Genomic DNA, 27,466 nt, shown 5'->3' with positions numbered 1-27,466 from the left:
TTCTGTCATTGGTTTCACCTGTCCTCATTAGTTTGCCTTTTGCTTCTGTTAATCACCTTGTTATCTTGTTTGAGTTCTGTTTGTTCATTGGCCCCTTTGTCCCATGTTTATGTATTTATACCCTGTTTCTTTGGTCAGTCCTTGTCTATCGTTGTTTGGTGTTAGCCCGGTATGTGTTCCCTGCCAGAGTTCTCTGTTTGTTTTCATCGTGTTTTGGTTTTCAATTTTATGTTTTATTTCCCCATTGAGGGTTGTTCCTTTGTGTTTTCTTGGTTGTTTATTTAATAAAAGTCCTAACTGCAATTGGATCCACATCTCCTCGTCTGCCTCGCTGCTCAAGCATAACAGTACCATAGTTATTTTGTTGTTGTATCTTTATTGTAATTTTTTGGTGGAAATTACTGGAAATTTAATTGTTATTAAGATATTTTTACTATTATTATGGAAAAAATATGGTTACTGTAGTAAGACTATGGTTAATTTTATAATCACTGTTTTCAATCACTTCCTCTGTCTGTCACTGGTAAACCGATGGTCCCATTCCAAAATTGTGCCATTGGTATAGCCAATTATGCAATGTCTTGCCTCTTAAACACACAGATTACAATTCCATTTGGTGCCACACAGAAATCACACACTTAAGCTTTTAAGACCAAGTGAATTTGCGTGATAAATGCTGTTGATGTATTTCCTATTGAAACAGGAAGTTTGTATAGGACATATTGAAGAGATTGTATTTAAATAGCCTGTAGGCTTCAGTTTTGTTATAGTCATGAACTATGATTTAGCAAGCTTATTTCAGGTGGTATTAGGGGGAGGGCCATTCTTACTCGAGAGCATTTGACTGGTCGAAAATCTGTGTAAGGCAAAATTAATCTTTTTGATCCATTTTCCTGGAAGTTATGCCTGATCAACTGTGATGGGTAATCATATTACAAAAATCAAGTACTTTTAATTATTTTAAATTACATTTTAAATACTCATAATCAGATTAGTTACTTTTTCATGGATAGCATTGTCTTTTTTAATATTTTTTTTTATCATTCAAAATCTGCCTACAGTTTAGGAGGAGGGGGGTCAAATTGCATATTGCATACAAATAAATATGACTAGCCTGATCTGTTTCCACACATGGATGGCGTTAGTAAGGCTAAATTGCCAGAGTAAGAACATTTTTAGTGCCTTTTATTTTACCCAGAAACAGTCGTTAATTAACTTAATCAGCATTGTCAAAATGGTACAATATAATTCTACTCAAATGCATGTGATATCAAATAAACAAGGATTAGTTCAAAAGAAATCCAAAAGCAATCAGATTAGATTGGTTTAAAAATGCAATCCATGAGATTATGTTACTGACTACAATTTTATTCATGTAATTTGTAATCAATACCAGATTCAAATTTAGATGTAATCTACCCAGCAATGTCGATTCATAACGAAACGATCATTTAAACTGTCTCTTTTAAAAGGTTTCGTTAAACGATTCGCTAAGCGATAAGCAACCAAAACTGGCAATATTATTAGTTAAATAAAACTGTTTTAAATTGGCATTATCGACCACTGTCAAAAAATGTATAAAAATAGAACATAATGAAAGTGATAAGCGGCCATTAGAGGCGTTGATTTAGCCTTGTTTTTTATGTAAACAGGTACTGGATGGACATTGTTGACTTTTGTGCCGGATCTCACTGTTTGTCACTGTCTCACGAGGGACTGGCCGGTTTTTTAGATGCCATGTCAAGTTAAGAAGAACTTTAACTTTTAAAACCGAGTCCTGGGAGTCACGTGATACCATGCATGGGAACATGTGAATGGCGAGCTCTGAACACTTTGCTAGTTTTTATTGCTTTTTATGTTATAAACCGGTGAGATTCGATACGCCCTGATTCATAATAGTTTTATGAAGACAATATGTCAAAGAATTCAACATCTTCGGGCTCTGGAGACATTAAAAGACACTTACGTGCTGAAGCTGATACCCCAGACAGGGCCGCAGACCAGGGACTTGGTTTGGACTGAGAAATTCAGCATCACTGTTCAGCATGTCTGCAATGCTGGCGAAGGTCATCGCAGACCTGGAGGATCTGGCTGTAATATGTCGATCAGTCTCTTCCATGGAGATTCAATTCTCTGAGTTGGTTAGAAGATTGTCAGACATTGAGAAACTGATCGACTGTCTGGAGTCATCGGAGAGGCAATTAGCTGCTAACCTGCTAGCGACCAAGACAGACTTGCAGTGCGTTTGGGAAAATTGGAGGATTTGAAGAATCGTAATCGACAAGACAACTTCCGAATTGTTGGAATTACTGAGCATGAGGAAGGCAAAAAAACTGTGAAATTCCTAGATGAGCTCTTCCCAAGTCTGCTCGACATAACAGGCCATAAGCTAGAAATCGAGCAAGCTCACAGGGTACCGGTTTGGAGATCGGCTGAGTGAGACAGGCCCCGATCAATTCTGGCCAAATTTCTGAGATCATCCGATAAAGATCTCGTTTTACATGGGACGAGGAGTAAAGGAAAGCTTTCTTGGAAGAACCACAGCATTTTCTTGTTCCCAGATTTTGTGAATTCGACAAGAGAGAAACGTGATCGATTCAGGGAAAGCAAGAATCTCTTACATCAATGAAAAATCGTGTTTGCTCTGATGTTTACGGCCAAACTGAGAATAGATACTAAGGGTAGACATAGAGAATTTACATGCCCACAGCAAGCACTGTATTTCATAAAAACATTGGAGTGAGTAAGCCATTTGGTGATTTTCATGTTGCTGTGTTAACTCACTGAACATGCACTCGACTGCCAGAGGAAGCTGGGCACCTTCTTTGTTTATTTTTTTGCTGGTTCTGCCTATCGACAAGCGTTTGTATTGTGTAATATAATTTCTTTGGGACAGCTTGTGGATAAATCTGCATGTTTTTGGTGCTTATGCTACCTGTGGCATGGAGTTTGTTTTGTGGAACATCTCTTGCAGGATATTGGAGTGATTGTGTCTTTTGTTGCACTCATTTATAGGCCGAATGGGCCATCTTACTGAACATTCATCTGACTGTCCGAGGAAACTGAACTTTTTTCCTGGCACTAGCTGGTTCCGCTAGTGACTGGAGCTTGTTCTGTGGAGGAATACACCTTCAGAACAGTTATGTGGATGAATCTACAAGTTTTTTGTGTTTATTTTGCTTATTGGCTGGAGTTTGTTTTATAGACTGTTTTTTGCAGTGTAATTCTGTCTCACAAAATCTGTATAGAAACACTGGTCTTGAGCAATCCGGCAAAGTTGTCGCAGGGACTCTCATAGGCATAGAAAAACAGAGTTGTCATGTCAGCACAATCCTGCATCTCAGTGAGGATGAAAAAAAGTTGTTAAGGTTTATAAGGGGAATATGGTGGCTCGCATCTTGGCAATTTTGAAACTACGTCATTTCTGACCAGAGCTGCAACAAAAACGCTTATCGATCCGCGATCTCTCTCATTTTCTGAGTTTCTCACTTAAATCCCTCAAATGCGAACTCACACACATGCACAAACACACTAACTTGTTACTTTCAGTAAGTCCTCGCGATCGCAAGCATCCGTTGCTAGTTCTAATGTGACATTTCGGATTAGCAACGAAGGCTCCGACCATATTAAAACAAGACGCTGAATATGTGGTTGAAGATAGTAGTTCCACTCACAAGAGCATTTTATGGATGAAAATCAGAAAATGTCTTGAGATAAAACCCTGAACGATGTCTTAAGGTGTGGTAACTGTGGTATAAGCAGAATAATTGACTCCGGCCCATTGAATTGTTTAAAAATAATGCACACCCGAGGTGCAATGGTCACGACGCGCAGGTGTGCATTATTTTTAAACAATTCAATGGGCTGGAGTCAATTATTCCTTACTTAACCGCATTAATGTTTTTGTTCACTTGTTATTTCATGTCTTTTATTTTGAAAAGTAGTTCACCATTTCCTGTTCCCACCATGTTTCATGTGTTTTGTTCTTATTGGTTCCTTGGTTTATTAGTCTTGTCTTGTTATTGGTTCATGTTTCATTGTCTTGTTATCTTGTCATCAATCTTGTATTTTCATAGGGCTCCTAAACGACCGCCTGGAGCGGTCAGGGCTGCTGCCAGGGGCGGAGGAGTCCCCTACTAGCCGCCGACCGCGAGCGGGGAGGGGCTCGCTGCCGACCGCCTGGAGTGGGAGAACCGCTGCCAGGGGCGGGGGAGACCCCTTCTGTTCCCAAAGAATGCGGCAGGCATTCCGTCCGCCAGGGGCTGGAGGTCTGCCTCTGATCCGCCCGGAGATGCGCGGCTATCGTCCGATAGAGGGTGGAGGAGTGGCCGAGGAACAAGCTACGCCGTATCGGAGAACTGGCGAGTAAGTGTTTTTTTTTTTTCATCTCTCTCTCCTCTGTCTCTCTCTCTCACTGCCGCTCTGCGTTGGCCTTTTCCCTCTCTTTTAAATTTTAGTGTTTTTTTGGGGGGGTACTACACTGTTACAGGAAGTACCCCCCCAGTTTAATTATTTCTGTTTCCATCCCCTTGTCCCCTCCCTCGTCCAGGTAGACGGGGATGACCTGCCAGCAGACGGGACTTAGGGCACGCCCTCCCCCAGGGAAAGAGGGGGGGGGATGTACGTAATGCTGGGGGCTCCCCAGCCTGAGAGAACGAGGGAGGAATGTGGCAGAGCGGAGGGTGGGGCCGGGTCGTGATCCTACACACCCGGTCCCATATTAGGCTAATCAAGCCTCCCGAGAGGGATAAAGGTCGACTGCAGAGGATCGTGCGGGAGAGAGAGATAGTTTACGGACATGTCCGTCATGTGTGTTTGTGTCTTCTGTTTTAGTTTGAAATTAAAGTTTGATATTGTAGAGCACAAAGCACCATGGCACTCAATTCATGCTTTATGGCTTATATAGACATTTAGCAGATGCTTTTACTCAACTTTTACCAGGTTTAAAGATACAACTTTTTGTTTACCAAAACAGATCTTTAACTGCTACACCATCTCAACTTATTTACTTCACTATTAATGACCTAGATATCTATGACATCACCACAAAACAAAACTGGCACTAAAAGGTTCTCAGTCTAATACTTGGCTTTCCAAAAACCCATTCAAGACAGTTCTGCAGACACTCCGGTGAGCTGGACCACAATGTTATGTAAAAGAGACAAGAGTAATAGACACCATCATTCTAAGTGCAACCAGTGTCCTTGAAGACGTCTGCATAATGCTTTTATATTAAGTGACTTACAAATGAGAAAAGATACAACACAAGTGATTCATCTTAAGGAGACAGTAACATTAGAAGTGATGCAATACTTGTGTACAAAGTCCCAATGAGTTGGTTAGAAAAGTATACGCTGATGTAAATGAAAGTAAAGGCGGGTGCACTCTATACGATTTTGTTCACGATTCTGCCGTCAGACAAATTTCGCGAATCCTAAAGGATTTCTCTCATCGCAAGGCAAAATCAGCAATCTTACAACATTCAGTCTGACATGTTCACAGAGGCCGATTAATGACAATTGCGTTAAACTTTTTCCTTAGATGAAATTCTGCCAGTGTCAGAAGTTTTGACGCACAGACCTGCAGTGTGGCTTCTCCTACGACGACCGTCAAATCAAGAACCAATTGGAGCACAGAACCTGATGACGCATTTTGTGCAACAACAACAAACCACTACAGAGAAAATGCCAAAGAAAGCTACGTGGACTGTGCAGCAGGAAGAGAAACTTGTAGAGTTATGAAGAGAAAAAGAGAGCTTATATATCACTTATATAAGTGATAGTGCTGGAAATACAACTTCCAATGAGCAGCTACTTTGTCCTTTTTACATGCTAAACAAGACTGTCTTTCCTTTAATGATCATTAATAATTGACATTTTTTGTAGCACTGGAAGTACAAACACGTGCATCATCACTGCGCACCCAATTTTCCAAATTGTTGCACCCCAAACTGAGTGGAAGTGGGACAAAAGTGCTGACATCTAGACAGAACTGGATTCTCAGGATTTTAGATTTTCTCAGGTCTCACATGCAGCCTCGTCAGGATGTCAGTACACTGAATGTAAGTAATCTGCATTTTAGAAATGTATTGTCCGTATTATTAAATTCAGTTGCAGCATGTATGAAGGTATTTTCTTTTTAGGCCATTATTCTTATAATTTGTTGCATATTTTAAATAGCTAACAATAAATCAAACTTTTCAAATCACAAATATTGTGTTTTGTAGTATTTGTTTTGAGATATCATTTAGTAATTTAAGTGAGTCTTTTATCCAAAAGAGGATAAGCACTGAGAAGCACTCGTAACAAATATTATTTGTAGTTTAAGATTAATATTAACAGTTATTTTAGTAAAAAGGTGCCCTCATATATTTTAAGATATATTGCATAATAATCTTAAATACACTATATTTTGTGATTACAATAGTAATGTTTTTATTTTTTCTCTTTGTTCTGAAACTAGCTGGACAGCAGAGAGGACCAAGTGGAGAATGAGGAATTAGAGGATTCAGACACAGTCTCATCAGAATCCTCTTCACGTGGGCCATCACAACCAATGAGTACCACAATCTGTCACGAGCAGCGCCACAAGCTAAAGCTGAGAGAGGAGGACAAGCTGGAGAGAGAGAAGGTGGACATCCTTAGGCTGGTTGCTAGTAGTGCCTTTAGCAACAATGAAGATTCTGATGACATTTTTGGAAAACAAGTAGCCAGCGAAATGCGTCTTATTAAAGATACTGCAGAGAAAATGCAGGCTAGGCGAGCAATTATGAGAATTTTATGTGAAACACAAGATAAGTTTATGTCTGCACAGTCTAGGGAGCAAGTACCGTATCCTCCAGACCCTCCTACCCAGTCTACATATTCTCCCTTTGTGAAGTGTGCAGCTCCACGTCATCCGTTCTTTCAGTTTTTTCCTTTCCAACAGCCCTCTCCATCATCAAGCTACACACAGTTGCTTAGTGGACCTTATACTCAGGGAGGAGATATTAATAACAATGAGTAAATACAAATTATTAAAGGAATAGTTCACCAAAAATGAAAATGATGTCATCATGTATGTCCTTCCATGCTTGTATGACTTTATTTCTTTTGTGGAACATAAAACAAGATATTCTGAACAATATTTTTGTCCATACAGCGAAATTTAATAGATAGATAATTTTTATTGCCCTCAAAGAGGAAATTTGTTTCCATCGTCGGTGCGTAGAAAAACATAACACAACAACACCATACATATTAACCATCAAAACAATCACAAACATAGAAGGACAAAAAAAATGACCTATGCGTTTAAAGCTCATAGGAACAAAACTCCTACCATAACTGGCCTTTCTGCACATGGGTAGTCTATACCTGCGGCCAGAAGGAAGGAGGATGAAATACTGAAAAAATGGATGGTCCGGATCATTTAAAATTTTATGTGCCTTCCGAAGCGTATATAAAGTAACACAGTCTGATAAATTCGGGGTAGGAATACCAATAATTCTTCTCGCTAGATTAGTTATCTTTAAGAGTTTTTTTCTTATTGATAACTTGTAGCATATGGAAAGAAGACTAGGCTGAACTGACAGATGTTTAAGTTTACGAATAACTGTCAGTCTTTGTTGAAAGCACTTGTAAATGCCTAGAGAGGGCTGATTGAAGCTTAGCTGTTTATCTAATGTAATGCCAAGATACCTGAAATGTTCCACCATTTCCACCATCTCTCCATTAATGATTATACTGGAAGGATGGATCAGTGTTTTGGAAGAGCTAAAAACCAGTTCCTTAGTCTTTGACTAGAAAGTTATCATCACACCATGTGTGACCGGGTGAGTAAGGATTCTGTATGGGGCGGGGCGTGTAGTTATTTCACACTATAAATAGCACGACAGCGCGTAGACGGGATAACTTTCTGACGCTTTGACTTTTTCCGTCTCCTTCCGGTGTTGTGACCCCGAAGCGCCATAGCGAGCTGTGAGTGTGGCATTGTTGTTCTAATACAAAGACGTTGGTATGTTTTTATTTATTGATTTTATGTTAAACGCAGGGTGGAAGTCCTTGATGCAAGAGTGTGAGCGCGTGGGTGGTTTAATGGGGCTAGTGCCGAGCGCTGGATGCCGTGTTTAATCCATAGCCACGAATCATTCAACCAGTCTATGTTTTGCTCTTGGATTACGATAGAGGTATGTGTGTGTTAGGTTGTTAGGTTTGGTTTGGTGTTAAACATTTCATGTATAATCATTGAATTATCTAACAATTCTGTAAGTGAAGGTGTAATGACGTTGCATGGAATTTATGGCAGAGGTCTATTTGGATCTGTATTTTAGACATTTATGGTTTGTTTTGTTTTATTTGGCAGATCCTCCTTTGTGGAGTCCTATGCACGTGGACTTCTGACGTCTAGGCCCTGCTGTTTTGTTTATGATTTATTTTCATTATAATAACCTTAAAGTTTTGGTTATATATATATATATATATATATATATATATATATATATATATATATATATATATATATATATATGGTTTTATTTAATTTGTGGTTTATTATTTTTGTGTACTGATTGTATTATTTGAGTCTGGTTTAGACCAACCGCTGTGTTTGACTATGACATGTAAAGTGGAGTGTTAATTCATATTCCTTTGTGTCTTAGAGCCAGCCTGTGTGGGAGTACTTCCTCTGGGGTCATTTGGGCCTTTCCTTCACTGCAGCTGGTGTGAGATTTCCTGCACTGCATGCATATTGATCTGGGAGTGTAGAGTGGTTTGTATTATGCACTGGATTTGCTTTTAGAAGTGATTTTATCATCTTGAGAATTGTACACGTGTGGTGTGTGTGCTCCTAGGGCGGCGGGTCCGTGGCCAATGACTCTTCTCTATTTTCACACAGGCTTGGTTACTCCTATTGTAAGACTGGTGGATTGTGACATTTAATAATCAACCTAATGCCTATGTTGACTAAGTTTTATTGCTACTTTTATAATAAACATAACTAAAAGTGATTATTTATTTAGAGGTTTATAACCCATTGCCAATAAAAATGATTGAACTTGAAGGTCATGTCTTCGTTCTTTTACCAATTACTGTTTGTTGAACTTGGGTTGCTGTTATTTCCGTGGGTATATAACCCCGGTGGCGTAGTCGGGACTACTGTGGCAAAGGGTTGGGAACTTGCAGACACTGTAGTTTCTTGATTAACTGATGATGTTGAATTGAATTAAAGGCAGAACTAAAGTCAATAAAAAGAAGTCTGGCATAATTTCCAAGGATATCCAGGTGTTGAAGTAGACAGTTCAAGAGACAAGCTTCTGTGTCCTCTGTACCTCTCTTCTGCTTATATGCAAATTGGAGACTATCCAAAAATGGTGAAACATAAGGAAGCATAATGTTTTGAACCATTTCCTCAAAACATTTCGTTATGATAGAGGTTAACGAGACCGGCCTGTAGTGATTCAGCTCTGTTGGATATGTTTTTTTTTGGAACAGGAATAACAACTGATGTTTTGTGTTCATATTTGCAAAATCCTGCTCCAATTTGTTTTTATACTTCTTTTTAGCCTTAAAGATGAACAAATAAGACTGTATCTTGAGCCCCACTGACTTTCATTAAGTAGACAAAATTATTCTTCAAAATATCTTTGGTATTTAGTGGAAGTCAGAAGGTTTGAAAGGACATGGGTGAATAAATGATGACAGAATTTGTCATTTTGGGTGAACTACTGTTTTGTGTTACATTTTGAAGCTACGTTTGCTCTGTGATGGCTTAGAGGTTTACATAATAATTTATGTATAATATAATAATAGTTCCCCGTCTGACGCTCTCTCCACATTGTGTCAGAGAAGCGACACTAGGGGTCTCTCTTGAGCACCGAATATACCTCTGATCCATTGAAAAAAGGCCAATGAGAAGTTGGCAGTCAGTATTTCAAGTCAAGTCAAGTCAAGTGGTTTTTATTGTCGTTTCAACCATATACAGTTAGTACAGTACACAGCAAAACGAGACAACGTTCCTCCAGGACCATGGTGCTACATAAAAACAACAAAGGACCAACAAAGGACCACATGAGACAACACAACGAAATAAAATACCTATATAAAATACCTATATATACCTATATAAAGTGCACGTGCAAACGTGCAAAGTACGGGACAGTACAACTGTCCCGTATGCGGTATGCAATTTGCATACCCCACCCCCAGACATACGGGTACAAAGGAGAGGCAAATACTAGAGTTCATTCAGAAATGTTCTTCGGAGCCGATGGTTGTGCATGTTGTTCGCGTGAGATCACACCAGTTCCAGTATTCCTCTGACGCTCTGCATGCCGTTGGATTGAGGGCGCATTACAGCAGCGATTTCTCCTTCTTGCACGGCAGTGCAATTGCCCCTGGGCGCTTCGACAGTGCAGAAACCCAAACTCTAAGAGAGTTGTTTAAGAGAGTGATTTTCTCTAAAAAGCAATACACAGTGGCGTTGAACGTCCTTTTCAGGACGCGTGTTTTTAAAGACGTGTTTCCGCCTCTGTGTAGTTTCTGGATGCGGTCGATTTGCGGTCGAATGGGGCAGGCGCCGCGGGCGATGAAGGCGATTTGGGGATAAAGACGGGCTGTGTTCGCCGGGTAAATCCCCGTGAACCACCTGCCTCCCCAGCACGCTTGCTTGCTCCCATCTGCTCGGGATGAGTGTGGCCCGCTTCACGGCTGGCCTGCCAGTCCCTTGAGCTCCCGGGATTGGATGACGATAATCACCGCTGCATCGGAGAGCATTACAGCGGCGTCTGATGTTGATGACTCGTCTGTGCCGCCACCTTCGGGTCTGCGCGCCCAGTCTGAACCTGATGCACAGAGGTCCGATATGCTTCCCCGGGTACCGCGAGCGCAAGGTTGGACTGGAAAATCCCGTCCCCCTCCCCCTCATGGCTACTTGTTTGGTTTCACGGGCATGTGCGCTGCTCACAGCCGCGCCCCACCCCCGGTTCCTTTCTTCCCGGACGTGCGTGACAAGCTGAGCAAGCCAAGCTTCCTCGCTCCTCTGCTCTCACTACCCTTGGCGGTAGAGCGGTCCCAGACCACTCCCCCCCTGCACGCCATGGCCCCCTCCTGCAGTCCGCCGCACCAAGGCTCCAAAAATGTGCACTTGGGTAGTCCTGTTCTTGACATGCTGCAGGAACTGCACTCGAACAGGCGATGGCCCCCTTGTGGTCCGGAAACACAACACATGGACTGGACCTGGTCGCAGTAGAGGAGGTAGACAAAGATGCTGTGCAAGGTCAGGGAGGACGAAGAACAAGTCACACTAGTGGCTCCCTACTGGCCCAACTGGGCCTGGTTCTCGGACCTCGTGCTCCTCGCGACAGCCCCTCCCTGGCAAATTCCCCTGAGGAAGGACCTTCTTTCTCAGGGGCAGGGCACGCTCTGGCATCCGTATCCAGACCTTTGTAAACTCCACGTCTGGTCCCTGGATGGGATGTGGAAGATCTAGCTGGTCTACCACCTACCGTCATAGACACGATCAACCAAGCCAGAGCCCCTTCTACCAGGCAGCTTTACGCCCAGAAGTGGCGCTTGTTCGCAGATTGGTGTTCTTACAGGGCGGAAGACCCACAGAGGTGCGCAGTTAGGTCGGTGCTCTTATTCCTGCAATAGAGGCTGGAGGGGAGGCTGTCCCCTTCCACCCTAAAGGTGTATGTCGCTGCTATCGCAGCTCACCACAACGCAGTAGACGGCAAGTCCCTTGGTAAGCACGACTTAATCATCAGGTTCCTAAGAGGCGCCCGGAGGTTAAATCCCTCCCGTTCAAGCCTGTTCCCCTCCTGGGACCTCTCGGTAGTCCTCGCGGGCCTCCAGAGACCTCCCTTCGAGCCGCTAGAATCAGTTGGACTCAGGGCCCTCTCGCTTAAGACTGCCCTGCTGATCGCGCTCACCTCCATCAAGAGGGTCGGGGACCTGCAAGCGTTCTCTGTTAGCGACACTTGCCTGGAGTTCGGTCTGGCAGACACTCCTGTGATCCTAAGACCGCGACCGGGCTATGTGCCCAAGGTTCCTACCACGCCCTTCAGAGACCAGGTAGTGAACCTGCAAACGCTGCACCGGGAGGAGGCAGACCCAGCCTCTTTGTTGCTGTGTCCGGTACATGCTTTGCGTACCTACCTGGACCGCATGCAGAGCTTTAGACGCTCTGAGCAGCTCTTTGTATGCTTTGGGGGACAGCGGAAAGGAAATGCTGTCTCCAAACAGAGGCTTTCCCACTGGATTGTAGATGCCATTTCGTTGGCTTATCACTCCCAGGCCGTGTCCCCCCCCCTTGCGGGTCCGAGCTCACTCGACAAGGAGTGTTGCGTCCTCGTGGGCACTGGCCAAGGGTACCTCCCTGGCAGACATATGTAGAGCAGCGGGTTGGGCGACACCCAACACCTTTGTGAGATATTACAATCTCAGGGTTGAGTCAGTTTCATCCCGTGTTTTCTCAGGTCTGAGCCAGTAGAACTCGGTAACACGTTGATGGGCTGGCCGGGTGAATAGCTTGCATATACGTCCTTTCCCTCGCTTGAGGTAAAACAGTGCATCTTTTTTCCCAGGAGACTTCACTCAACGCGAATCCCTGGTCGATTCATCCCTAGCCCACATGGGTCCGCAGTTCGGTGGAGGAACTTGCCGACCCAATCCACTGCGGGTACTCAGATCTACCCTGTACTGGAATAGGTGCTCCACAGAGTAGGGACTCCTACGCGGACTCCCCCTGTGTGTATTTTCCGCGATACAGTCCCCTTACGAGCAGACCCGCGTTTTCCTTTGGTAAGTTTCAGCTGCCCCCCGGTCGCCGTGTGTAGCAACTCCACCCTCGCTGAGGCTGGATCTGCCACCGCGCCACTTCCACATAGCCTAAAAACACATGTCATGTATTCACCACCGTACCTCCCCAGTTGGGCAGGGGTGGTCTCCGCAGGGTCTTTTCCCCCTGAAAGAATGGGAAATTGGGTAAGACCCCCTTCCCTCAGTGCGTGTAAGGGCCCCAGCTGTCTATTGCTCTATGCGAGAATCATAGAGAGAAAAGAGGCCCAGCCAGGCTTGGCCCATTCCCAGGTTGGCAAGCGTCGCCTTGTTCCCCTGCCTAGGGTAACCAGAAGGATTCCGATGACTTTTTTGGGGCACTGGGGAAGGGTACGTGCAGTCTGACACAGCTGGTCATTTGGCACATAATAAATACCTGCCCGCTCCTGTGTCAGCAGAACACGTACATGGCTCAGCGCATGGCAGATTTAAATTGGACCCCTAGTGTTGCTTCTCCGACACAACGTGGAGAGAGCGACAGATGGGGAACGTCTAGGTTACGGATGTAAACTCCGTTCCCTGATGGAGGGAACGAGACGTTGTGTCTTCCCGGCCACGTCACTGGGCTGAACCGCTGTAGTGGCCAGAACCATTTCCGGCTCCTCAGAAATATCCTGAATGAACTCTAGTATATGCCTCGCCTTTGTACCCGTATGTCTGGGGGCGGGGTATGCAAATACTGACTGCCAACTTCTCATTGGCCTTTTTTCAATGGATCAGAGGTATATTCGGTGCTCAAGAGAGACCCCTAGTGTCGCTTCTCCGACACAACGTCTCGTTCCCTCCATCAGGGAATGGAGGTTACATCCGTAACCTAGACGTTTTACACATTCTGATGGCTTGTTCAAAAAACAAGTGTTTGCACATTGTGCATAGTGCACCAAACGTTTCAGTTTGAAACTACTGTTTGATTCTGATGTTCAGGAAATATGTGCAATAAAGATTGTTTCAAACTAATAATTTTATTTGTGAATTAATTTTATCTACTAACCGCATTGAGACTCACAGTAGCAGTAAAATCATAAAGAATATACAATTGAGTTGTGACTCAGTGGGGGTCCGGTTATGGCCGCCATAGAGTAAGACGCGAAAGCATCGCTCCCACAGAAAATCCTGCTTATAGTGCATTAACTTGAGCAAAACGCGGCTAGGCTTGTATTTTCTTTCATTTAAACTGAATACACCTCTTTTGGCAACGCTTGAGGATGCCTCCTAAAAAACCCATCGAGAACAAAAAGGAAACAACTAACGCCACCGAACACAGCCCTTCAGTATTGACGGTTAACTTGGCGTCACCTCCTGAATGGTTCCAGTCAGAACTGGAGAAAGGCTTCACGAAAATTCAAGTCATACTAGACGGGCGTCTGTGTGAAATACGGGACTCAGTAGACAAAGTACACAGCGAGCTTCAAGAAACGAGGCAAAAACTGTGCGAACTCGAATCACGCCAAGACGGATTTGAAGAAGCCATTGTGAGTCTGCGTGAGGACATCATGGACGGTAAAAAGCACGCGGAGCGTGAAATACTTACTCTGAAAGATAAGGTCGACGATCTTGAAAATCGCTCCAGGCGTAACAATTTACTTTCCTGAAGGGGTAGAAGGGAGAAATGCAGTGTCGTTCGTGGAGGAATGGCTTCCAAAAATCATCGGTGTTGATCAGGAGTGCCCCTTTGAAATTGAACGAGCTCACCGTACACTTCAGCGCCGGCCGGCAGAATACGAAAGACCACGGGCCATTGTGATTAAATTGCTTCGCTTCAGAGATACGGTCTCAATATTGAATGCTGCACAGGAGAAAAAAGAGCTTACATATGGCAATTCAAAAATCATGATCTTCCGGGACATGTCAACGACCCTCTACAAGAAGAAACAGGTGTTTGCCCCTCTTAGAAGACGGCTCCGGGATCATAGTATCTCATACAGCATGCAATACCCTGCCACGTTGAGAGTGGGTCTACCAGAGGGTGCGCAATCTTTCAACTCGAAAGACACTGCAGAGGCTTATTTGAAAACTCATCACCCAACACTTCTGTTGGCAACGAGTTCGGAGTAAGACTGTGGGTACGTTGTAAATAGTAATTGGGTCTATGGATATGTGAGCTCCGAATAGTTGTAAGAAGGGACAATAAGGAGCCTGTTCAATTGTCTATCCTACCACTTTATTTATAAGCTGTTCTCTGAAATAATTCTGTCCAGTTTACTAACTTACTTTGCCCAGTAGATGGCGTAATCTGCATTTATTCTGTGGATGTATGTGGGTAGCTTTAGCTTGAAGTTGCGCCTGTTCATTATGCAACGTTACGCGTGGTTTTTTTTTCCCGGGGAGGGGGGGAGTGTTGGGGGTGCCATTTTCTTGTTCTTTTTTTCTTTACTCTCGATCTTTTTGTGTTGCTTTTATTTTTACCTTGACCTATAACTGAACGAGTTAAATATAAATATCTGTCCTGGAATGTTAATGGGATTAATAACAATTTAAAGAGAAAGAAAATACTGTTGTTTTTAAAGAAAAACAAGATAGACATTGCTCTTTTGCAAGAGACCCATCTGATTGAGGAGGATCATTGTAAGCTATCACGTCAATGGCCTGGTCAAGTCTTTTTTGCTTCATATAGTTCTCACTCAAGAGGGGTTGCTGTTCTGATAAACCGCAGAGTTCCTTTTGTCTTGGAGCATGTGGTTAAAGGTAACTGCGGAAGATATATTGTCCTTAAAGGGTATACTGCAGCTGAAAGTATCACAATAGCAAATGTTTATGCCCCCAATCAGGATGAACCTCAATTTTTCCACAATTTACACTTCAAGCTTTTTTTGCCTTGTACAATCATTAGAGGTGACCTTAATTTGGTCCTAGACCCTTCAGACAGATCACCTGCTAAATGTTCTGCCTTGACACCATCAGCAAGACCTGTGAAACACATGATGTCTGAATTAGAGCTGATAGATATTCAATAAGACTCAACAAGATTTTTCTTTTTATTCCCGGCCACATAAAAGTTTTTCCAGAATTGATTATTTTCTTTTGCACAAAACACAGGAATATTTAGTTGACTCATGTGAATACCTTCCACGGACTTTATCGGATCACTCCCCACTAGTCCTTAGGGTTAATGCTCCTACCACCGGAACATATCATAGAAGATGGCGATTTAGTAACTATCTCCTCAATGACCTTGACTTTATAGCTTTTTTAAATAACAATATAGAATGTTTTTTTTTAACTTTAATGTGGGATCCGCTCCTCCAGGGGTGGTTTGGGAGTCATTAAAGGCTTATCTAAGGGGAATAATTTTATCATACTCATCTGGTAAAAAGAATTAAATATCAGAGTCATCTGAACCTACTTTCTAAAGACATCAAAAAATTGGAACAGGACTGTTCTATCCGTGGAGATGAAAATATGTTTCAGAAACTAAGCTCACTGCGGCTTGAGTACGATATGCTGTCCACTAAAGAAGCAGAGTGTGTCCTCCTTAGATCTAAACAGCAATATTACGAGCACGGGGACAAAATTGGCAAATTGTTGGCCTGGCAAATACGAAAAGAAGATGCAGTGAGGTCCATTAATGCAATACGTCGAGCTGACAATACTGTTATCAGAGATCCTACTCTTATTAATCAGGAATTTATGCGATTCTATAAATTGTTATATACCGCCCAAGGTACCGATATGACGAAAACACATACCTTTCTGGATAAATTGGACATACCATCTCTCACTAAAGTTTCTAGGGACAGTTTGGAGGGGGACATTACTAGGGTCGAAATACAAGAGGCCATATCATGCTTAACTGCTGGCAAATCACCTGGTTTGGATGGTTTCTCTATGGATTTCTTTAAAACTTTTATACCCAAATTAATTAAGCCAATGCAGGATATGTATATGCAAGCTATAGAGTCTCAACGTTTACCAGACTCTCTCGAACAGGCTATGATAACTCTTCTACTTAAGCCTGGTAAAGACCCTTGCTTGTGTGGCTCGTATAGGCCAATCTCATTACTCAATTCGGATTACAAGGTGTTTGCCAAAATTATTGCCTTAAGATTGGAAAAAGTAATCTCACAGGTAGCACATATGGATCAGACAGGATTTATTCAAAACCGATGCCTTTTTGACAACGTTCGTAGGCTACTAAACGTAACATTTTCCGCCTCTCAGGTGGACTACCCTGTTATTGCCGTTTCTTTAGATGCCGAAAAGGCCTTTGATCGAGTTGAGTGGCTATATCTGCTTTCGGTCCTTCAAAAGATGAATTTTGGCCCTAAATTTATTAATATGGTTAAGATGCTTTATAACCATCCAACAGCAGTCATTCAGACCAATGGTGAAATCTCGACTCCATTCTCTTTGGAGCGGGGCATGAGACAGGGTTGCCCTCTGTCTCCCCTTTTATTCGCGCTAGCAATAGAGCCTTTAGCTATTGCAATTCGCTCGCATGACGTCATCAGTGGCTTTACAACCCTTCAATCTCGGCATATAATCTCATTATACGCAGACGATATCATGTTGTATTTGATTAATGTAAACTCTACTATACCAGCATTGACGACTCTACTACAAGATTATGGAGTTATATCTGGCTATAAAATTAATGTAAATAAGAGTGTCTCTATGCCCCACTGCCTTTTATTATAATCTTTTCCTACCCTCAGCTCTTAAAGATGGCATAGCCAAACAATGGTACGACTGTGGCATTCAAACTTTTGAAGAACTTTATGATGGGGACACACTCATGTCTTTCGAGCAGCTACAACAGAAATTTTGCCTCTCTTCTAAATTTTTCTTCAAATACCTACAAGTTAGACACTACATTCAGACTCAGCAAGGTGGTCATCTATCTAACCTTTCCCCTTCCCCCATGGAGGACATCTTATCTGATAAAAAAGACCCTAAAAGTCTTATATCATTTATTTATGGTAAGTTGTCCCAGTTGATGGCTGGCAATCTTCACAATGTTAAATCTAAATGGGAAAAAGACCTGGAGTGCTCATTCAGTGATGATGAATGGGAAACTATATGTGAGAAAGCTCAGACTCTGTCGATCAATAGCCGCCATAAACTCATTCAATTTAATGTGATACACAGAGTCTACTATACCCCAGTAAGACTAAACGCTTTTAAAAGTAACTATTCAGAGCTATGTCCAAGATGCAAAGTGCAGAGAGGGACACTTCTACACATGCTGTGGTCTTGTCCTGATCTTGAGGTATACTGGGAAGGGGTCTTAGAGATCATTGGCACAGTGGTCGGTACTAATATACTCAAGGAACCCAGACTCATCTTGTTGGGGGACACTTCATTATTAGAGGAATGGAGGGGGATTAATCTGAGGTTTGTTAGATTAGCTTTCTTAGCAGCAATAAAATGCATAACTCTGACGTGGAAGTACTCTAAAGCACCTACTACTTCTATGTGGACCACAGAAGTATCATCATATGTACCTCTTGAGAAAATTGCATTCTGTTTGAAGAAACGTCAACATCTGTTTGTAAAACACTGGGGCAGTTTCCTTTCATATATGGGTATAACAACAACAGGACAAAATACCTAAATTTAATATGACTTTAAATGCCTTTTTCTTATTTAATCTGTGTATCGTTTATTAGTGGCACTGGGGGAGGGAGATTTGGGGTGTGATATAGGGTTGTGATATGGATGAATCATTCAATTTGTATTTTGTATTGTTTTTCCTGTTTTTGTTTTTTTGTATTTCTTTTTTGTTTTTGTTTTTTTAAGAAAAAACCCAATAAATACAGTGTTCAGGAGTTGTGACTCAGTTTTATACATAGCGACAGTTAACCGTTATCCTCTAGATAAAAACAAAAAACAATTAATACTGCTGAGAAAATGAAAAACTGTATGCAACTCTACATTCAGTCATTGTAGCTGGTTGTGCTTTATGGATTGGACAAAGCAAACTGTGTGGATGGTTCACAACATGTGTTCCTGCCATGGGACTGACAATGCAGGGGATATAAAATATGCTTTCAGAAGGTCCCTCTGATCTTTAGCAATTGTGGAGCCATTTCTTGCTCGGGATGCAGGTACAGACGGGAGAGGTGTATCATTCCACCACCCACCATGGATGATCTAGTGTTCTGCATCTTCTGCATCAAGTGCTTGTGGGATGTATGTATCTGGGTATTGAGGCTGTATGTAATTGTGAAGGGCTAAAGCAGCCATGGTAATCTTTGACACTGCCACTGGATCCAGGAGGATGGTAGAGAGGAATACTTGCTATCGGTTGGCCAGTATTCCAAAGGTATTTTCAGCTACACGTCTTGCTCGTGACAACCTGTAGTTGTGAATACGCTGGTCATGAGCAAGGTGTCTAGAAGAATATAGCTTCATTAGGTCTGTGTAGAGAGGGTAAGCCTCATACGCAACAAACACGTAAGGCATCTCGTAAGTGGAGTGGTGGTGGCGTAGTGGGCTGAAGCACTGAACTGGTAAGCAGAAGGTTGTTGGTTCGATCCCTATAGCCACCACCATTGTGTCCTTGAGCAAGGCACTTAACTCCAGGTTGCTCCGGGGAGATCCCTGTAATAAGTGCACTGTAAGTCGCTTTGGATAAAAGCATCTGCCAAATGCATAAATGTAAATGTAAATCTCAATATCTGTGCCTGGCAGTGGTTTGGCTGGAGGAACATTTGAAACTTTATTGTCCATTGCCTCTCAAAGATCAGAGTGGGCAAAGAGACCCCATCAGACACTCTACCCTGTGTGCCAACATTAGCATACAACAATCTGTACTGCGAATCAACAACTGCTACAAGACCGAAAAACAGACTTGTAGTTCCTAAAAGTGCTCCCGCTGTTCCCTGGGGTGAACATGGTGATGGTGATTTGTTTTCCATCAATCGCCCCAAGACAATCTGGAAATTACCATCTTTCCTGGAATCCTTTAGCCACCTCTATCCACTCTATTTCTGTAACTAGAGTCTGAAAAGAAACAAAAAGACCATGAGGAGAATGATCTCTCTCAATCTAAGAAACCATTTACATGTAATCATTTAGCAAAAATAGCACATAAATCTATGACTCAGACCCATTTTGTTCTTCATCTTGCACATGAGAATTGGTGCATATATGTGAAATGATTACAATACAGTTAAAGTATAATTAATGTGATATGATTAGTGCTTCTGTCTTGCTTGATCGATGTCTGAAGTTTAAGCAGATTATGCAGAAATGCCTTCAATTATGAAGGGTTCACAAACTTTTTGTGTAAACTGTTTTGTACATTAGGCAACTTAAATGTCTAACCTTCATGTACTTGTCCTTAAGCACATGGTACAACACCTCACATGTCTCTTGAATAATGCATGAAACAGTGCTTCTTCCCATTCTGTACTGGAAACTCAGGGAGGCAAATGATTCCCCTGGTGATTACAAAAGTCAACGTTCATTTTTATAACAGTAAGTACTTGAAAATCGCCATTTCCTGCCTGTGGCCAAGAATCTAAGAGTCACAGAGAGCCTCTCCCTAGCAGTGATTGCTCTTCTCAGGTGTGTGTGTGTCCTCATGTGGGGAGAGACCAATTCTTGCAGATGGCCAAAATCCTGGACATTCATGCAGATGAGATCTCTAAACCCTCTTGTGTCATCACTCTGTAAAACAGAAAAACATTGTGTGAATACTGTTCTTACTGTATGAGTGAGTGAGTGAGTGAGTGAGTGAGTGAGTGTAAATTATTTACACATATTTGAACAAATTCATCCTAACGACAAATCTTTCATCTGGGGATATGTTGGATGTCCTTAATTGTAAAAACAAGAAATGAACATTAGAGTTAACTTACATTTGATTTATTAAGGGTTGGTTTTAAAAAAAGAAGCACAAAGGGCAAAATGTTTCAACAAGCTTTTCTATAGGGTAGTATAAAAAAGACAAAAAAAATTACCTCATATTCGCGCTGTAGAAAATTAACACCAGAGATTATTTTTGTTTGCTAGCAACCATTTAATTTCAATGACTTAGGATCCTGTTCATACACTGGGATCCTGTTCGTACAGTCTGACAAGCAACAATCGTAAAGGACTGTTATAAATTGTACATTGTGCATCCGCCTTAAGTGTAAAGTACAGGCAAAATCCACTCTCTGCTTTTGGGTGCTTTATTCCAATATATATCTATACATATTTTTGCATTGTGCAAAAATAAAATAATAATTATGTTTTCGTTAATAAATTGTATGTTTATATTAACATACGATTTACCAAGTCTAGATTTGGTAACCATGAACCAGTTCTTATCAGGGGCCCACAGCCAGTGGTGGTTCTGGCTTACTTGGTGCCCTAAGCAAGATCCAATGTGGTGCCCCCCTTAAAGTATAAGTGGAGATTTAGAGTAAAAAGGAACTTAACTATATATATCGTGATCTTGCGAGCTCTCTGCAGGGGCAGGGTGGCTTGATTTGGGGCACCTTCGGAGTGAACGGTAACTTGGATTTTGAAGCCCAAACCAGCCAATCTTCCGCGTTCGTCACTTCTCAACGGAGCTTATGCTACTCGTATGTCATATGCCGGAACGCGACTCTCTTGTGAACGCACGGATGGCCATTACAGTGATTATAGTTTATAAAGTTATAAATATCGATATTTTTCATACACAAACGCTTCGCTTCAGAAGGCCTATATTTTTTTAATATAAATCCGATTGTGTTTGACTGAAAGAAGAAAGTCATATACAACTAGGATGGCCGCAGCGCACGCCGTAACCGAAATCATGGTTTTGTTTTCAAAATGGAATAATTGCCGCCTCAAAAAACATTACAACACTGGTTTTAGACAGTGATGTTGAATGCTCATTGCCTCTCAAGTGTCTCATGACTGTTTGCCTTGTTTTATTCTGCAATGTACAGTATATGTTTGAATGAGACATGACAGCGATGTTATGGAGTGTGTCAGGAAAAGATTTACAGTGAATAATAATTGTAACAATACTCTCCACCTCACTCAATGCTTTTGTATGCCATCAGGGAGCACATCGGATGCAGCACATCGCACTTTGGACTACTTTTGTACTCAATTTTGCAATTTTTCTGAATAAATTATTGTGATTAAATGTATCTGCCTGTGACGTGTTTTATATGCTTAATAAATATTTATAGTTAGATGCAGGAGTAGGTGTTGGGTTAGTGGCTGCAAAATATATATAAATTCATATATTGTAACAAAAATTATTGCTATACTGTACATTTATCTACTTGTTAAATGTTTTTATATTGTTGAAATGTGGTTATATTTAGAGGTAGGGATAAGGGATCTAAAATACCTAAAAAACTATGAAATGTACAAATATATTTGTAATGGATTCATCAATATTTTACATTTCTAAAACTGTAAATACGTAAAAATATTTACGTTTTAGATGCTTTCAAACATCCATATGCTACGTTTTAGTGTCTATCTGAATGTACAAACATGTACATTTAAATCAGTGGGGTGTGGTGGACTTTTATAATCTTTTATAATCTCTCTTTCCAACGAGAGACAAGGGACTGCTGCGTTATCTGCCTTACAGAAACCTGGATGTCTGCGGAGAGTTGGACCCAGCAGGGTTCTCCTTGCACCAAACGGACAGAGAGAAAGACCTCTCAGGTAAAAGCAGAGGTGGTGGTGTATGTTTTATGATCAACAAATCCTGGTGTGATCAGAGGAACGTACATTTTATCAAGTCTTTCTGCTATCCTGATCTGGAATATCTCATGCTTCTGTGTCGATCGTTCTGGTTACCGAGGGAATTCACAGCGGTCATTATCACAGCTGTGTACATCCCCCCCACAAGCCGACACAGACCGGGCACTCAAGGAACTGTATGGGAGTATAAGTGAACAGGAAACTGTGCACCCTGAGGCTGCGTTCATTGTTGCCGGGGACTTTAACAAAGCCAATTTTAAAACAATCACACCAAAATACCACCAATACATCAGCTTCAACACACGAGGGGACCGGGTTTTGCACCATTGCTATTCTCCTTTCCGGGATGGCTACAAATCCCTCCCCCGCCCACAATTTGGCAAATCAGACCACCGCTTACAGGCAGAAACTGAAACGGGAAGCGCCCTCAGAATGATCCAGTGCTGGTCGGACCATTCAGACTCTATGCTACAAGACTGTTTTGATCATGCAGACTGGGAGAAGTTCCGGTCCTCCTTTGATAACGACATTGAGGTTTACACTGATAGCGTAACTTGTTTTATCAGGAAGTGCATAGAGGACGTTGTTCCGACCAAAACAATATGGATCTACCCCAACCAGAAACCATGGGTTAACAGCGATGTTCACGCGGCACTTAATGCACAGATCTCCACTTTTAATTCCAGGAATGCGGAGGAGCATAAACAAGCCAGTTATGCCCTCCGTAACTCTATCAGTGCAGCCAAACTCCAGTACAGGCACAAAATTGAAAGACAGTTCAACACCACCGACTCTAAAAGTATGTGGCTGGGAATTAACATCATCATCACGGTCTACAAAGGGAATAAAAGCTCCACCATGAACACCGCTGCCTCTCTCCCGGATGAGCTTAATAAATTTTATGCTCGTTTCAAGGACAATAACACCGCCATCGCGGAGACAGCACTTGCGCTGACGCTACAGATGATGGTTCACTCTCCGTCTCTGTTGATATAACCTGAGCCTTCCAACGGGTCAACATCCGTAAAGCTGCTGGTCCAGACGGCATTCCGGGTCACATCATCAGAGCGTGCGCAAACCAACTGGCTGGTGTTTTTACGGACATTTTCAACCTGTCCCTCTCCCTATCTGTATTCCCCTCATGCTTCAAAACGTCAACCATTGTGCCTGTACAAAAGCAATAAAAAATCACTTTTTTAAATGACTGGTGCCCTGTTGCTCTGACCCCCATAATCAACAAATGCTTTGAGAGGTTAATCAGAGATCACATCTGCTCTTTGCTGCCCACCTCTCTGGACCCATTGCAGTTTGCCTACCATAACAACCGCTCCACTGATGATGCCATTGCATCTACAATACACACTGCTCTCTCCCATCTGGAAAAAAGGAACACATATGTGAGAATGCTGTTTGTAGACTACAGCTCAGCATTCAACACCATAGTGCCCTCCAAGCTTGTTGTGAAACTCCGGGCTCTGGGCTTAAACAACTTGCTGTGCAGCTGGATCCTGGACTTCCTGTCAGGTAGACATCAGGTGGTTAGAATGGGCAGCAACATCTCCTCATCACTGACCCTCAACACTGGAGTCCCGCAGTGCTGTGTTCTCAGCCCACTCCTGTATTCCCTGTACACACATAACTGTGTGGCAACACATAGCTCCGATGCCATCATTAAGTTTGCTGATGATACGACGGTAGTAGATCTGATCACTGACAATGATGAAACAGCCTACAGAGAGAAGGTGCACACTCTGACACGCTGGTGTCAGGAGCACAACCTTTCCCTCAACGTCAGTAAAACCAAGGAGCTTGTAGTGGACTTCAGGACGAAAGACAGAGAACACAGCCCCATCACCATTAATGGAGCACCGGTGGAGAGTTCCTCTACATAACTGAGGAACTCATATGGTCTGTCCACACAGAGGCCGTTGTGAAGAAGGCTCACCAGCGCCTCTTCTTCCTGAGACGGCTGAGGAAGTTTGGAATGAACCACCACATCCTCACACAGTTTACACCAGTACTGTAGAGAGTATCCTGACTGGATGCATCATCACCTGGTTCGGCAATAGCACGGCCACAAATGCAAAGCCCTGCAAAGGGTGGTGCGAACTGCCAGACACATCATCGGAGGTGAGCTTCCCCCCCTCCAGGACATATATAACAGCCGGTGTATGAAAAAAGCTCAGAGGATCATCAGAGACTCCAGCCACCTGAGTCATGGGCTGATCTCACTGCTTCCATCAGGCAGGCGGTATCGCAGTAGCAGCCGACTACATGACAGCTTCTTCCCCCAAGCAATCAGACTTTTGAACACTTGATCTCTCACGATAAATATAACTCAGCACTGCACTTTATTAATCTATTATCTCACAATGGACTGTCATAATTATATTCTCAACAATATAATATACTGTATATATATTTTGTATATACTTTTTATTTTCATTGTATGTGTATTCTATATTATGTGTATTGTTTACTGTACATTGTATATTATTATTGTGTTGTGTGTAATTATGTGTACATTTGATATGTAAATTGTGTTGTGTAAATATGTTGTTTATTGTAAATTGGTATATGTCTCGTCACTGTCATGACTGCTATGTTGCTCGGAACTGCACACAAGACTTTCACCTACTGTTGCACTTGTGCATATGGTCATGTGACAATAAAGTGATTTGATTTGATTTTGAACTAACACTGTAAATAAGCATGAAATACTTATTTTTGTAAGTTGCTATTAACACTATTTATAAAATCAAGTCAAATCAGACTCATCAAGTGTATACATTGTTTTATAAATATAAATTTTTCATTGTCTCAAAAAGAATACAGCAACAAGCATATTTTATATATATTTCATCTGTTTGCCTATTATTTTTATAGTCATCTTATTTTTGGATCATCCGTCATCTACTCCATGGTAAATACGGATCTGCACAGATCTGTACCTTTAAAAGCGAGTGCTCACTAAAAAGTGTCACGCACATACCATTTCAGATTTCAAGTAATTTTAAGATCATTTTGCTTTGGATGTTATGAAAAGTGCAGTTGTCTGTGTCAGTTTCTGTGCAAATAATTTCTGCACTTCCATCAGTTTGTCCCATTTATAGCAATTTGCAGAGACCCGCTGTGAGGAGAGCATGAGAGGGGTTCTATCCACCGATATAGATATAGAACTGGATTGCTCATGACGTTATATCAGTGAAGCCGCTGCGCCACCATATTGCTAAGTCCAAACATTCCAGTGTCCCTAATGACTTGAGGAAATCATCTCATTTCAGTGATTAAACATTAGATATTCAATCTGAAATCTGCATGTTCATCCCTACAGCACAAACGTCCTACACATGTAATTATTTATTTATTTAAAGTAGGCAATTTTTCCTGTTCCTTGAAAGCCAGAGCGAGTTTTGAGTATCTATATCAACAGTATATAGTACAGGGTTTTTCCTGGCTCAAAAAGAGGCAGAGGTGGTACCATACTGATCAAAAAAGTGACGTTAAGAACACATAAATGTTGGCTTTGGATTAATGCACTCCTAATGACCTGGCAACTGAATAATAGTGTTAATTTTGTCATCTGTTTTTTAATTTAGTCTTAGTCCTGTGTCAAATGTCCTTTTTAGTTTTTATCTTATTTAGTCAACCTTATCCTATTTTAAAAAAAAATTGTCAAGTTTTAGTTGACAACGTCTGGGCATTTTAATGTAGTTTTAGTCAATGAAAACGTGAATGGTACGTGCAGTCTGACACAACTGGTCGCCTTTGCACGTAAAATACCTGCCCCCTCCGGTGTCAGCAGTACACGTACACGGCTCAGCGCATGGCGTGATTTAAATTGGACCCCTAGTGTCACTTCTTCGACACAACGTCGAAGTGAGCGACAGACGGGGAACGTCTAGGTTACGGATGTAGCCTCCGTTCCCTGATGGAGGGAACGAGACGTTGTGTCCTCCTGGCCACGTTGCTGAGCCGAGCCACTGTAGTGGCCGGACCATTTCCGGCTCCTCAGAAAATTCCTGAATGAACTCGACGTATTTCTCCACTTTTATATGCAAATACTGTCTGCCTAATTCCCATTGGCCTTTTTTCATAGATTAGAGGCATATTCGGCCCTCAAGAGAGACCCCTAGTGTCACTTCTTTGACACAACATCGAAGCGAGCGACAGATGGGGAACTGTTGAGATTTTAGTCACATTTTAGCAACATTTAGTCATATTAACATTTTAGTCACTGAACACTGTAAAAATGTTTAGCCATAAGAGTATTTATAACTATGTTTCATCCAAGGATTTTTTGCTAAAAAGTTTTAGCACATCAAAATAAAGCTGATTGAAATGCACATTATCTCTAAAATGTCACAAATGTCGACATAATATTTTTCCGTTTAACTCAACGCATAAACTCTATGTCGATACATCAAATGTCGCTAAAAACTGGTTTGGAAACACTTGGTCGTTTTGATCAAATTTGGGGAGTGCTGTCCTCAAATTGGCATGATTGAAATCCCCAGCAATGATAAAAGCTCTGTCCGGATGCGTTGTTTGCAGTTTAACAACAGAAGAGAGTCAGTCCCACTGAGTGTCAAAGTTGGCAGAGGATTACAGAGGACTTGCTTGTGTTGAGATGTTAATGGCAGTAGAATAAAGCATTCATAAACCTACAGATGTTTGTTTCTGTGTTATTTTTGAATTATTTAAAAAATATTTTCTTGAGAATTAAGTAGGCATAATTAACTCATTGATTAAACAAATTATTAATAATTAGTTTTCTAGTTTTTCATTTTATATATTCATTTTAAATTTCATTCTCAATACATTTTTATTCAATTAATTTTTGTATCAGCAACAAAATTAAAACTAAAACAATGCTAATTGCAGACGATTAGTATTCTGGGTCCTGGTACCGAGTTCATAATGAATGTGTTGGACTCATTTAGGCAGGCGGGCTCTTACAAGTTACTAGACCACTATTGAACTAAAGAACCTGTTCAAAATGAAAGGAA

Source organism: Xyrauchen texanus, chromosome 48, assembly GCF_025860055.1.
Source record: "Xyrauchen texanus isolate HMW12.3.18 chromosome 48, RBS_HiC_50CHRs, whole genome shotgun sequence".
NCBI classification, from domain to species: domain Eukaryota; kingdom Metazoa; phylum Chordata; class Actinopteri; order Cypriniformes; family Catostomidae; genus Xyrauchen; species Xyrauchen texanus.
The sequence above is the reverse complement of the archived record's forward strand: the minus strand, read 5'-3'. Positions refer to the sequence as shown.